This window comes from Erigeron canadensis, chromosome 2 (genome assembly GCF_010389155.1).
Source record: "Erigeron canadensis isolate Cc75 chromosome 2, C_canadensis_v1, whole genome shotgun sequence".
In the NCBI taxonomy this organism is placed as follows: Eukaryota; Viridiplantae; Streptophyta; class Magnoliopsida; order Asterales; family Asteraceae; genus Erigeron; species Erigeron canadensis.
The window spans coordinates 28,921,518-28,937,527 of NC_057762.1; the positions used below are offsets into that span (position 1 = coordinate 28,921,518).

The following is a 16,010-nucleotide window of genomic DNA, read 5'->3' on the forward strand; positions in this document are numbered from 1 at the left end:
TGGGCTCAGAATTTAGGGGTCGGGAACTTCGTAAGTCAGAGACGCCATGACTGCTAACCCGAAGGTTTACCCTGCCAAGATACACCCCAGATCATCCGAGTTCTATTTTTACGAACATTTGTATCATCATCGCCCATTTAACAGGCAACCTAAAAAAGTGTTCAACGATATCATCATCGACTAAAAACTACTTTTTCCGGCTACCTATTTCTTTAATGGAACAAAATTCGGCAACGCTATCGTTAACACTACCAAGCTAATCACAAACAAGCAATTAACGACAATGTAAAAAGATAAATATACATAAATATACAGCAGCAGCAGTACCGGAAAACCCAAGAAAAGGGTTGCCAAAAAACTAACCGCCGTAAAAAGAGCAGCAGGAGCAGCAGCAGTTAACGGAAAACCCAAAAAAGGGTTCGCCGGAAAACCACAGCTACCGTAGCAGCAGCAGCAGTCTCACCGGAAAACCCAAGAAAGGGCTCGCCGGAAAACCGAACCAACCAACAAAGCAATAGTATATCGATTAAACCGGAAACCCCAAAAAAGGGTCGCCGGAAAACCGAGTTTCAAGTAGTCAATAGCCAACTACACCCTTGCACAAGCCAAAATAAGTTTTGGTCGTGATGAAAGTGAACGTTTTTGGCCGGCAACGATCGGAAACCCCAAAAGGGGTTTCGAATCTCATCAGAAAAGGGTGCTATATAACGTTAGGAGCATCGGCAAGTTTTATCGGCACGTATTCCGGCAATAGAAGATAAGAAAAACGTAGATCAAGCCTCAAAATCGAAAACCCCAAAAAAAAAATTAGGTTTCCGGCGAGGGTCGAAGAGATTGGCACAAGAACAAAAAAAACAGTCACAAGTACACGCTCTCAACGTTCACAAGGATCGGCCAAAACATGCCGATATATATACCCACAACTAGCCGATTAAACTTGCCAATACATGCCGATACAAGTGTTATAGTATAGCCGATTAGCCGATACTTGCCGATGATTTTTGCCGATAAAACAAGCTGACTACACCCTTGTCCTTTACAAACTTAAATAACATAAGGGACTTACACAGTTACACCTTTCCATGAAGTTTTTTTAAAAACAGCTGAATTTATTTAAAATGCAGATTAAACAGGATGTTGGAAGCTATTACCCTTCCATATATGAATTAAACTAAAAAATAATATAAATCTGACTACAAACTTCAAGAATGTATTGAAATTTATAAAGAATATCATACTCTTATATTGCACGTTTAAAGTCATTTAACATATTTGTGTGTAACTGTGAATGCTAAACTCGATATAGAAAGTACTGTAAAGTTTATAAATAGTAATCTCTGTTTTCTTCATACATTTTACCTGATGTGAAACAACACACATCTTTCCTTAAATTTAATGCAACTAACTAGCCGAGTTATACTATTGACCAATTTGGTGACGATTGATATCAATAAAAAACAAATGGAATCTTTGCAACACTAAATATATTATATAAAAATAAAAATATTTTCAGACATCTATATATATGTATGTTCACTCCATGCAAAAAACCATACATTATATTTTAATTTTCTAGTTATATCCAATAATCATTCACATCCATCTTAATTCTTAATTAATAATCATGTCCATCGACCTTCGAAAAATAGCTAGAGAAAATCCTCCTTTCATTGCACTAAATTCAAATGGCATAATATACTATACACTCGATCGATATATGATATTTCTAAGCTCCCCTGCCACACCAAATCTTGATTCTGACACTCTTGTGCTAAGCAAATTAAAGATGTGCCCATTAACAAAATTAAAAAAACCACCGGGGCTCGAAATTATTTACCGAAAAATATCGCTATTAGTACAAGTGTCACAAAGCTCCCTGTGATAGTTTTCTATCCTGGGGGTGGTTTTGTTGTGTATAGTCCAGTCAACCTCATGATTTTTGTAACTATCGTTTAGCACCTACATATCGTCTTCCTGCAGCTTATGACGGTGTGGAGGTTTTGCATTGGCTAAATCTTCTCAAGATTTATGGTTAACTAAATTTTGTGACTTGTCTAAATGTTACATTACGGGAAATAGTGCGGGTGCAAATTTGGCATATAATGTAGGATTACGAGTATCTAAAGATATTCAAGAAAATTTTCCTTTGAAAATTAAAGGGTTAGTTTTGCATCATCTTTTTCTTGGAGGGGTAGATCGAACGGACAGGGTCCGAAATAATTCGTTTGGCAAAGGCTGGAGTGTTGACTGATGCCGCATGTGATCGATGGGATATGGGCTTTATTGCAAGTCGTGATCATGAGTATTGTAACCCGCTCGTTGGTAGGAATGTACGTGGACGATATGGTTTGGTTTAAGGATGTGGGTTGGCCCGTTTTGGTGGCATGTGGTTATAATGATTTGATGATCGATTGTCAAATGGGGTTTGTGTGACATCCGTCATCAAAACTGGTAGTTTATAATAGTTTCTAACTTGAGTCAAGTTAGGAAATTAGGAAGCTTTCTAATTTCTTGACTAGTCAATGTGCTTATATAGTATAACAAGCGTAGAGATGTTGTGATCATTCCAATATGTGACTCTTATTACTTGGATTCCAATAGCTTAGGATTTAGTCATTTGATCTTTCTAAACATAGATGGCTATAACTATTCTCGTAATCTTTAGACGTGTAGTTGTTAGTCATATTCATCTCTTAACAGTAACACTACTCGTTGGCTATTCAGAGTTATAAACTAACAAGTTGAACCATGATAGTTTATCAGTTAGTTAAGATTTAATGAGAGCCTTTAACACATCTCTATCTCTATATATAATAAAACAAGATTGTTTCCTATAAGTATTTTTAGAAAAATTTTGATGTGGCAAAATCATATTTCACCTTAAAAATTATTTTATTTAATTATGATGTCATATATAAATAAAATATAAAAAGCCTTTTACATCTTTAATAAAAGTATTAATCATTTAATTAAAGAAAAAAAAATTCTTTATTATATAATATTACAAATAAAATGTCTTTTTTTATTTACTTAATGTAATAGTCATTTTAATTTTTAAAATTATTATTGTGTTAGTTGATTTATTAATTATATAATTATTGTGTTAATTAGTTGAATTATTAGATTTGTATCAAGTTATAATGTTTTAAATACAAACATTATATATATTATTTAATATACTTTATAATTTTAAAAGTTTTAATTAACATGTCCGGATTGAACCCGGGTTAATTAACTAGTTACAAATATAAAATGATCTACCTTTTATTCACTAGTTCGGTGGGATAGAAAAATCCCATTTTAATGCATGTTACAATAATAATGATAATAATAACTTCATTAAATAATAATGATAATAATAACTTCATTAAGCAAATTTACGGAAGAGCCAAATTTCCTTATGTAACAAACATTAAATTAAATATAAGAAGGATATAACAAGTGAGAATGCAAATGAAATATCGGAGAGGATTTCTAGTTCCATTAGAATTCTTGATTAATGTTAATAATGTATCCTAAGTATAAACAAACTCAAACATTTATTGGGTATAAGCCTTATTAGTTGTCAAAATAAAAACTTTAAAACAAATTAGTCTATGATTTCGTGCTTCTCTGATGTCGAACAAAACTCCATCACAAAACACAAAAATTTAATCACTCAATTGTCAAAGCCATCATCCTAGAGAATTCTTGGATTTTGGTGAGTCTAAATTAAGTTTTTTATATATATATATATATATTTTTAAAAGATCTTTCATATAACAATCTATGGTTAAAATCCTTATAGAATTTATATTCTATTTTGTTAAGGTATCTAAAGAGTGATCATTAATTTTGGGGTAAATTACTTATCTTTTCTTTTCATATATATAAATATATCTCTATAATTATTGATCTTTTTGTTATAAGTAACCTATTTTATGAATATATATTATGGCAAAATTTACAAGAACTTATAAAAGACTTTTTAAGGTTAAATCAAAAGCTTGAAGTATAGATCACATTAATCATAAAAGTTTACGTATTAATTTTAGTGTAGTAATTAAATTAATCTAAGAAATCTACTTATGAATACATGTACGTCATAATAACAGATTTAAATAAGTGTTGGAAAGATTGGAAAATCTAGATAATTATTCAGTTATAGTAGTCTTTAAAACAGTAAGTTAGAATTATTTCAGAAACTGGACATATCCAGTTAGTTAAGTTTGAAAGATCGTATCTTGGTCATGGCAGATGGTTAAGTCACGTTTTTGGTGTGTAAATTTAAGTTCAAGAGGTGTAGTTTCTGTTCGAATTGGTTTCGTGTCAAAATATGAAGTTTAAGTTCGTCAAACGAAATTTATACCAAAACTGCTCAAAGCTGAGTTTTCCAAACAGATTTGAGTTGATTTCAAATAATCATAACTTGGTATATTTTAAGATCTGGAAGATGTTTCTTCCATCTGGAACATATTTAAGGTGTTAGAAGTTGCTAGCAAAAAGAATGGATTTTTTTTGAAGCTTTAAAGGTCTTTAACGTTTATAAAACTTTTTAGTCGTTAAACAGTAACTTTTCTGACTAGTTTGTAATTATCGAATTTTTAAAAATAGTTAACCTACAAAAGAAATTCTGTAAAAATTCATGTACGTAACTAACACTATAAAGTTACAGTGGTAAATATTTGGAATCTTGGCTAGTTCGTTTCACCCTAATTAAAAATAGATAAAGTAACAAAAAATTTCAGTGAATATGAGCTTGTAGAAACCGAGATAAAACATCAAAACAAATACTCTATTTTTAAGTTATGTGATTTGTAACTTAATAAAATATGACAAATCATGTTTTGAATATTTTGAAAGGAGACGTGTGTGTATTTCACCAAATACGGGGGGTTACAATAGACAGTTATTGACCATGTCCATAATTGTAACTTGTGCTTACATATGTTGTGTAAAATCTAGTGATCTTTTTGGACTTTGCACAACTACTTGCTTGTTGAGGTGAATTTCATGGCCCCTTTTTATATTATTTCTTTGGGAGAAAATGATACTCAAAACACTTCTCATTTCTTTTACTATTTGTGATAAAAACTAGTTTGTTTTATTGAAAGGACAAGACTCGATAAACCGAAAATACAATTTTTTTTTTTTTACATCCCCACTGCGCCGCAGTGGGTCGAGAACTCCCCACTGCGCCGCATTGGGTTCAACACATCTCCCACTGCACCGCAGTGGGAGGAACCAGATTTATTTCCGTGGCATTCCACTGCGCCGCAGTGGACAAAATCACCCCCACTGCGCCGCAGTGGGCTACCTGATCAGCAAACCAAACCATTTTAACACTTGAGCCAACTTGCAACCTTATCATATCACGATGAACTTCACAATCTACATTCCAGAAGTTACTAACAACATTATAGACACATTTCGAACACAATTACAACATAACTTGTTTCAAATCCCATGGAGACCATCAAATGGGTCGTTTTACCCATTTTGACATAATTCTCGCCCAAAAGTCAATTTACAACCTTCCCAAAAACTTTTACTTGACCATTTGCACAATTATAACAGAAACAAGACCATCAAGACAAAATGTATCAAGAGCCAAAAGGAGAGGGATTTCTAAGCCTCTAAACCGAAGTAGCCATTCATCCAAGAATGACCTAATACTTTCAAGTCTTGCAAAAGTCAACTTCAAGCTCTAACAAATCTTTCAACTCAATCACACTAATTTCTTCTTCCGGAACTACCTATAAAAGAGTAAACATCTAAAATATAAGCATAGGTTTAGTGAATATACTTGCATACATTTACGAATACGAAGGGGGGAAAAGTACAAGGACTTTCACTTGTAACCTATGGCATCGTCATGTCACATTTACATATTCACCTTGTACACTAACAACACACATATATGGATCTATATAAGCTAAACAATCATATCTATCGGGATTCTTAGGTCCCGGAGGTTCTTAGGCCTCATATCATATCAACTATCGGGATTCTTAGGCCCCGGAGGTTATTAGGCCTCAAATCACAATGCCCCACATGGGCTTATGCCACATCAATTACCACACATGGATTTACAAACTTCAACATGAAATGGTCAAAACCACCATGGACAAAAGGCTTCAACATGATGTGGTCAATTGATCTAACATAAACATAAAGGTATGCAAATATACTCACCTCCTCCGCAAAAAGGACAACAATGCTAAAACGAATAAGCACAAGCAAGCTTCAACCTATAATCATATCATAAAATGCATAAGCTTAGATTCACAACTTGACTAGTTCAACCTAGCCATTCTCAACCACTAGCCTTTTCTAAACCGAAAAACCAACCCGTTTGTCATTGAGTTACTTTCATCTTTAACTATAACCTCAGGTAGTTCAACCTACCATTTTCATCCACATCTCAATAACTAGTAAAAATTCATTTTTTCTCATTACTAAAAATTTTTACATGAACTTGTCAATTTCATAATCATATACATCACATAACTCAATGACAGCTAGGTTAACTAAAAAATTGGGGAAAAATTAATCATAAATCATTTTCTAGCAAAAATTCCTAAATTGGTTCACTCCATGAACCCTAATTTCACAAGAACGATATAACTAAAGTAGGGGAAATCAATACCTCAACAAAGGAAGACTATACATTAGGGTTTTCAATTCACAATTCTTTCCCTTTTTCCTCTCAATTTTCGGCCACCACCACCAAGACCCACAAACCCTAACTTTTGAATTCTTGAATGAAGATTATTTGATGGTGATGATATTATGGATGTTCTTATCCTTGAATTTGAAGGATTTTAGCTTGATTTTGAAAAGAACAAGAGGAATTTCATGAAAGAAATGATGAAAAAAGAAAGAAATAGAGTTGAAGCATGAGTCATAATCAAAAGGGTTGGCTGGCACTTCCTGAAGATGCCACGACCCAACTCTCCCAATGTGGGTATTTTACCCGCTATCCGCTAAAGTTCCAACTAAATTAACCCCATAACTAAAAACAAAATACTAGGAAATTAATTTAATGTCAAAACTATGAAAATGGGTCAATTTCTTTTACCTTAAAATCTTGGGGTGTTACATTTATTGGACAATTACGTGTAATTATGAAATGTGTACTTTAGCTTTGCTTATGTTGATTACAAGCAATGATGCAATACATGTATGTCGATATCTATTGAATACAATTGATTACAATGGATAACAATGATAACAATTAGTCAACTATTATACTCCAACTGCTAGTTTGTTGGTAAACAATGTGTGATTGTGCAAGATCCTAAATTTTTTTAAGTCAATGAAAATTAAACTATATTATACTTTTAACATTAAAATAATTTCCTAGTATTTTATTTTTAGATATGGAGTTAATTTAGTTAGAACTTTAGCGGATAGCGGATATAATACCCACTTACAAGTTAGGGAGGCGTGGCATAAGGAAAACATGCCAGCCATTTTACTCCTTTGTGAAATCATATTTCACTTCACCAATTTTCTTCTTCTTTTTCTTTCAAATCATTTTCCTCTAAATTCTTCCTTTAACAATTTATGTGATTCTTCTCCACCTAACTTAAAGAAATCCATAATAATAATAATATAATCTTTCTACCTATCTTCTTATCAATTAAATTTGAGGTTTAATACTGAGTGAATATCATAATAATAACATCCAATAATTCTATCAAGTTAAAATTGGGAGATGGTATCATGCATATGTGTGTATATGTTGAAAATTACAAGAAAGGGGAAGAAGGAGATTTGTAATTCTTACATTCTAGTTGTTATTGCCCAAAGGTATAGTTTTTATTTATTATAATTAAATTAGGGTTCTTACAAGTAATTAATTTGTGGTTTTGATGAAATGGGTCATTTAGATTAATTTCAATTTAGGGATCTTGAATTCATAATAATTGGGGGTTTTTCTTAAAATGGGTTTTTTACTTAAAATCAAGCTAGGGTTCATAAAATTGTTAAATTGGGGACTTTTAAGTGAGATGGCTATATTGTAATGCTTTTCCAAATTCTTGCTTTTAATAGAGCATATTGATATGTGGTTGCATGAATATTTTGATAAAAGTGTTTTTAGTGATTTTTATGACCAAAGTAAGAAAATGAAGATTTTGAGTAATAATGTAATATGACTATATAGAAGTGATTATGAGAAGATGAAAATAATGATTTTTGAGTAAAATGTGTATGGTCATATTGATGAGACAATGAACTGGTGATTTTTATATTAAAATGAGTTATGGCCATGATGTTGTGAAGTAAAATGAGATTTTAAAAGAAGCCAACTTTAAAGAATGATGAGAATGTGAATTATGTAAAATTAGGGTTGGGCATTGAGATGCTAGAAAAGATTGTAATGTATGACTTGTTAGCCTTGTGTATGAGATAATTGAGCTTGATGACCTTATATGTGTAAATTGTGAATTATTGCTAGGTGGAAAGCAATATGATTAATTGTTAGATAGTCATCATAGATTTGGTTGTCGCGAAGGAGATGAGTACTCTTGCATACGGTTATATGTACATTGGTTCGATTACCATATGATGGTGGATTCCGTGTGAGGTAATCGATTTGGCGTTAGGGCCTAATTTGAGGCCTAAGAACCCATAGTTGAATTGAGATGAGGCCTAAAAACCTCTTGAGATAAGGCCCAAGAACCTTTAAGGCCTAAGAACCTCTTGAGTATATTGTTAGTTTATATGGATCCATGTATGTGTTGTTAGCGCAAAGGTGAGTAGGTGAGTATGCAAGTGATGGTATGACGATGCCATTGGCTACATGTGATAGTCCTTTGTGTGTTTTGCCCTCCTTCGTGTGTATAAGCGTATGCAATAGTATTCACTAAGCTTTGCTTACTTTTTAGTTGTTTACCCTTTTTATAGGTTGTCTTGGAAGTGGAAACAAGAGTAAGTGCTTTGAAGATTTATGTTGATTTGGAAATGTGAAAATGTTGACTTTTGCGGTAAAAGTTGGTTTGTGGTTAGATCCCATAGTGACTCCTTTGAACTAATGGCTCTTGGTACATTTGAAGTGTTTTTGGTAAAGTTTTGCCATGTATATTTTTGCATAAAGATGATTTGGAGTCATGGTTCTTTGTACCTTGAAGTATTGAAAAACCCTAGTTGATGTCAACTTGGGTAATGTGACCCATTTGGTTGTAAAATGAACGCTTGATTAAATGGATACGTTTGTTATGTTTATTTCCATGTTTAAAACTTGTTTGAACTTACAAATGATGTAATATGAAGTTTGGTTTCGAGAATGGTGAGTTGCAAGTTGATTTTAAGTGTCAAAATAGGGTTTTGGTTTTGTCAGGTCGATATATGCACCGCACAAATGTGTGTTTTAGTTTTACAGACCTTCTGATCAAAATTTTCTGATTTATGTTGCGCACAAAATCTGTCCCCCGCATACAAAAAAAATCCCTAAATCGAGTCATGTCGTTTCAGATTGAGTTGTTGCGAAACAGTGATGTGATTGAGTTGTTGAAAAACAGTGATGATTTTGTGTTGTTGGAAAGCTATGATGGCATTGAGTATTTGGTATGCATACATGCTACTACATGTTTATAGTTACACTATTGTCCAAACTTCTTATATCATGCACAGCAAATTCAGATGTATTACTTTAAACCTACGAACTCACCAACATTATGTTAACATTTTCGAGCATTCATTTTTAGGTAATGACAATGCTTAAGGAGAGTGAGAGACTGAGCGTAAGGACTTTATGAAGACTAATAAAGAGATCATTCATAGACTCCTAGTTGTATTTGAACATTGAATTCTATTTGCTACATTATTTGCTATTTGTTGGGTTTGTTATCTAGACTTATCCCGCTTGTGGAAATTACATTTATGGATTTCATATAGTATAACTATTATAAAGTTCATGTGCTATGCTATGTCTTTCCATAATATCTTACGATTCCGCCTAAAGTGGGGTGTGAGAGTTTGCTTTGGAGTTGTATGTGTGTTATTTTGGGGAAGGGAATTGATATCCGTACCAAACATTTTGATAAATTTACCAAATTGTACAAACTTTATAACATACAGTACAAGTAATTTATGCTTAACTTTGGTAGATTAATAAAAACAAATGGTACAAATGTCATGGGGAAGGTGGTCATGCGGAAGATTTAGAAGACTTCTTTAAAGCCAAAAAGTAGATAGATATGATTTCGAATTTCATGGCCTCGACAACTTTCTTATGTTCACAAATACTCCCACGCATCTTTTAAAATTCATAAAAGTTTGTACTCGTGTATAATTTTTTAATTATTTAATTATTTGTGATTTGTCAAGATTAAGTCAATTGTTTTTTAATATAAACTAAATAACTTTAATCCGGTGTCAAATGCATAAGTTATTTATGATATTTCAAGATAAGATGAATAATTAAATATGTAAATTTAAATGTAAAAAATATAAGTAAAATCAAATTAAAAAATATAATTATAAACATTGAACATATATTGTATTCTATCTTTTCTGATATTTTTATAGACAATATTTTTTTATATTATTTTTTTCTGAAGTTTGTTAGAAAAGTATAATACTTTATGAAAAAGAAAAGTTATAAATAAACTATTAAAATTGTTGTTCCCAATATAATATATATATATATATGTTTAAACTGTTTTAATTAATGAGATGATAAGTTTTTAGAAAATTCTTAAAGTTTTAATTAATCGAATGTTGAAAAATAAAATAAGCATTTAATGAGGTTAAAAAGTGTAAATTATTGATGAAAAACAAAAATTATAAATTAGTAAGACTTCTTTAACAAATACTATTATAAATATAATATATGAATCTATTTGGATGATGATAGTTATGATTTTGATTTAAAATTAGATTAACAGTGAGATCATTAATATTCTGTTTTAAGGATTATATAGCTGTGATTGGTCAATAAATAGTTAGGTCAACTATTTTTTAGTATATATAAAGATAAAGATGTGGATTGAATTATCATCATCCATTAAAACATATATAAGTTTTGGACTTTTAGATTTATATTTATAATAGCAAAGATCAAAGTTGAAAATATAAGTCAATTTGAGAAAATCAAAACCTATGATTAGTCAATAAGTAATTTAAACAACTGTCTTTTGTTATTTAAGAAGATTAAGATTATTGGACAAGTCCCGTAAATTTACACTTTCTAATTTTATATCCATAATTTACACTTTTAGTCTAGAAAAACCTAACTAAATACTTAAGTTATAATTATTATGATTTCTACCCATCCACTAGAGAAAACCTTTTTTAACTTTCACCATTTGATTGATTAAAAAAAATTCAAATTAAAATATATACCTGAAAAATATACACCAAATAATAAACACGAGAAATTAAACACCAAATAATTACACGGGTGCATTTAGTTATACCAAATAATGTCATAAGCCTTGTATATTAGACACTATATCTAAAATTTTAGTTATGTGCTATATAAATATAAATCATATTTACATTTTTCATTGGAATCAATCACATAAAATCAATATCTCAGTCCTCCTAATGCAACTTAAATAGTTTCTTTATTACTCTAACAATTCCATATGAAAGCTAACATGGTATAATAGCTATATTGAAATTTTCCTATCTTTTACATTTTTAACCGAAGAAGATGTCCTGACTTCGGCATTGTAGTGATAGTAACACTGTAAGTGACAGTGACAATTCCCGTACAATTACATTTCTAGTTTCATTTATGCTAAAAGTGGAAATAGTTTTACTATAGTCTGAATTCTGTTTCACAATCTTATCAACATTATACTAGTGAGCAATCCTGTCACATCTAAATGTATTCTTTTACTTATTTCATTTTATTTTTTTGTTTGACCAATTTTTACCATTCTCGATGGCTCCAACTACGGTTTATTCCAAGTGGCGGATCCAGGATTTTAAGATGGTGGGGGCAAAAAAATTTACCTTAGTCGAATAGACGCATGTTAAGATCAAATCTGTTAGCCCCAAATCTTTAGCAAAATAGCCTTATTATAACATAAAAAGTGATCAAGACATTGCAAAAAGGCTAGCACCAAAACAACTTCTTATAAGCGACCATATACAATAGTTTAGATGAGGAAAACGTTACCTGAACAGCCTCATATATGACAAATCAGCAGCTCCTAAGCAACCTTAAATCAACAACGAAACAACACTAAGAAGTGCCTTATATCTACAACAAAACAGTACTAAGTACAGCTCAATCAGCAACAAAATAGCAGTCAAACAGCCTAACAATAGTCTACGAACAACAATAAAAACAACGGTAACTACAGCCCCAAATCTGCAACAATTATAACAATCAAACCGCCTAAAAACAGCAATAAACCAATGCAAAACAACACTATAAACAAGAGTAAAAACAGCCTGAAAATCAGCATAGACACATCATCAAAAACAGGTTAAAAAACTGTCTTAAACAACCTAAAATAGCATAGATCAACATAAAAGCTACTAACAAAAGTAAGTTTCATAGAGGGTACCAAATTACAAATTACAATTGTCCTTTGCGAGGACCCATCTTTAGAAAGCGTTTAATGACTTTTTTCATTTGCGACATTGGCAAGTGCTTCTTTTTCTACCAAACAAATCAAACACGAGTTAAAGAACATATCACCAATTCGATTTCGCAAATCCATCTTTACAAGTTGCCAACATCACAACAAGAATTAAACAATAAAAAATTCACAACTGAAAAATTATAAAAAATCTCAACAAATAAACAAATTGTTGTTGAACTTTACTTATTATAAATTTCATAAATCACAAAATTGACATTCATAATAATGACCTAATATGAAATTAAATTGGGGATTTGAAATACCTGCTCAATATCAAGATATTAAGGTAGAATAATTATAGATAAAATGATAATTGTGATAATGCGAATTTGATCAGAAGAATAGATCTTGACATCTTATTGTTGTAATGTTGCTGCGATGCTGCTTATCTTTTATTTGTTTGGAAATTAAACTTCCAATTCTACTAAAAGTGATGAAGCCACGTTTTTTTTCTTTCTTTTTTTGATTATTAAACTAAGATGAGTTATTTAATTTGTTGGGCTGGGTTCTTTTAAATATTTGGGTTGGGTTCATTTTAGTTTTTGTTATTGGGTCTAACCAAAAAATCTATAAAGAATAATAATGTTGGGCTGATTTCATTGGGTTCTATAGCCCCCATCTTTACAACGTTGCATCCGCCCCTGGTTTATTCAACGTTGGTTCCTTAAAGGACGAAAGTTATGCTTTAAATGCTACTTATGATAAAGAAGATGGAGCAAGAATCCAAGGATAATTTTGTCATCCCACTCCAAAGATTGGGATAGCAACAATCATCAGATAAATATTTTGTTAATGCTTTGCATCATTTGAGAAAAACAAAAAAAAACCCAATCAAACAAGGTCTTAATTTGTAATTGCCTAATTGGAGTATTAGAAATTTAGAATGGACTGATAAATAACTATTGCAATTGATCGACTGAGAGGCAAGTTTGAAATCCTTATTCAAATTTAAACCATTAGCCCACATTTTCTTATTAAGAGGGTCTTTTGGGCCAGGGCCCAAACATGTTTTTATATATTTGACTGGGTTAAAAAAAGGGGATGCATCCGCATCGTACTATGTTGGGTGGTTCCCGTCATATTGTTTTGCTTCTTTATAAACTTTATATATAAAATTTTCTAAGTTCTTACTACTATAGTTACTATTATATTTTAAATATGTTCTTTTTACATATAAGCGTATAAGTATAAGCAAAAGATATTAATTACTCCCCGTCTCATTTTAAATGTCATAGTTTGATTTTGTAAAATTTTTTTTTTAAACTTTGATCATAAATATCTTTGGTTGTGTTATATATATACATATATATATATATATATATTAGTTGATATTCTAGAATTTATATCAATGAAAAATATGTTTAAAACTCAATCCATTATATATATAGTATATATCAGGTGATATAAAATAAAACATAAATATATATACGATCAATGTCAAAGGCACAAGACTTGACATGCCAAATTTGAATAATTAAAATCAGACAAAGGGTCACATTTCGGCTAGAACATTACAAGGGATGCCGCCCATAGAACCCCATAAGGGAGGACATGACTCCCTTGGCCTCTCATATATATATTGGTTTAAAGTTTACATTGTTTTATATAAGTGTACTCTTCGTATCTCTTTTCAAATATGAAGATTAATCTAGAATACTAAGGTTATGTTTGACACAAGTTTTTTAAGAGTTTTATCTTTTTATTTTAAATTAAAAGCTCCTAAAGTATTACAAGTTTTGTTTGAATGCAACTAAGCTTTAGCTTTTATTTGAAATAAAAAAGCTTCAAAATGAAACGTTAGTTGAAGCAGCGTTTCAGGAGATTTAGCTTTTCAACAAAGTTTTTAATCTCTAAAAGTTACACATATGCCTCTTAAAGTTGCAGATACAGCTACCATACCAAACACTTTAAAAAATAAAAGTTATAGCTTACACCTCCAGCTAAAAGCTACAACTCACAGCTCCAACTACAAACTAAAACTATTTTTATCAAACATATCCAAAGCTCAACAAATACTATTTCAAAATTTTAAAGGATAAAGTGCAGGGAAAATATAAAGGGCAAATAAGAGTTGGAGTTTCACAATGAACTACTCAACCTATTAATGATAAACCCAAAATATGTACACTTCTAATCTATATCTATATATATCTATATCTATATTTATATCTATATATATATGTATATAATTATCTATCTTCAAGCGCTCATGTGATATATATTAAAGCTCGCCACATCATTTTTTTCTTATGTGGCGTTCCCACGTTGTTTCTCTCTCACAAATTGACACGTATGCTGCCATGTATGCATAATTGCATATGATACTTCTATTATCTCTATAAATTAAATTAAAATAAAATAAATTGGGCGTCTCGAACCCGCGTCAACTACTTCAAAGTACGTTCAAAATAATCAATTCATCTATATTGATTTTTATTCTTTTTTACACATCCCACATTTAATAACTATTTGTATTCATCCATGTCATTCCCTTATATTCCACTAAATTGAAAAAAATGAATATGTGATTATCATGTACCTAAGCTTTAGTATAAATCCATTCACATATCAAAATTTTAATATATGTTGTAAAATAATTAATCACATGCCCCCCGTCGTGGAATTTTATAGCTTAAAACAATAGAATGTGAAAGGTTCTATATCCAAGCTTAAGTAGTCGCATATTCCCTTCACTATGTGTGTATATATATGTATATATATATATATATATATATATATATATATATAGGGGAAGTGAATATGGGGTTGTCCCCTATCTAAAATTAGATGGTGAAACTCTCACATCATGATTTTTTTATCCAAAAAATTCATGGGGCCAAATTATTTATTTATTTTACCACAAATAATAAAAATATTTATCTGTGAGGTTTCCCATTTAAGCTTAGATAAATAAATCACATGCCCCCCATGAATTTTATAGTTTAAAAAATGGTATGCGAAGGGTTCTATACCAAAACTTAGGTACATGATAGCCACATATTCCTTTCCCCCATATATATATATGAGCAAAGTTAGTATGTGGCTGTTAGACACCCAAGCTTGAGTGTAAACCGTTCACATACCAATTGTTTAATATATATATATGTGTGTGTGTGTGTGTGTGTGTGTGTGTGTGTGTGTGTGTGTGTTTGGCTTAATGTTTTTTATGGATTAAAAAAACAAGATGTGAGAGGTTTTACCCCCAAGTTTAGGTGTCTAACAGCCACATACTCCATACTCTCTCTCTCTCCCTATATATATATATATATACATATATATATATATAACTCCCAAAATGTCAATTGATGATGTGATATACCTAGAGATCGTCACATTATATTTTTTCTATGTGACATTTATATGTTAAACGTATCTTAAAACTAGACAAATCATCATCCAGACAACAACAACATGAACATTTGT

The 16,010-nt window shown here is 31.0% G+C and overlaps 1 long non-coding RNA gene across 2 annotated transcripts; it reads right to left on the reverse strand.

Moving 5' to 3' along the window:
- Positions 1 to 5,325: 5,325 nt before the first annotated feature.
- On the reverse strand, positions 5,326 to 13,012 carry LOC122589113. Of its 2 annotated transcripts, none has more exons than XR_006322226.1 (3): positions 12,851 to 13,012; positions 12,116 to 12,158; positions 5,326 to 5,735 (listed from the first exon to the last, which is right to left on the reverse strand). It is a non-coding gene; the product is annotated as an uncharacterized LOC122589113 (long non-coding RNA). The 2 variants fall into 2 exon arrangements; XR_006322227.1 differs by having other exon boundaries at positions 12,116 to 12,199.
- Between the last annotated feature and the right edge of the window lie 2,998 nt (positions 13,013 to 16,010).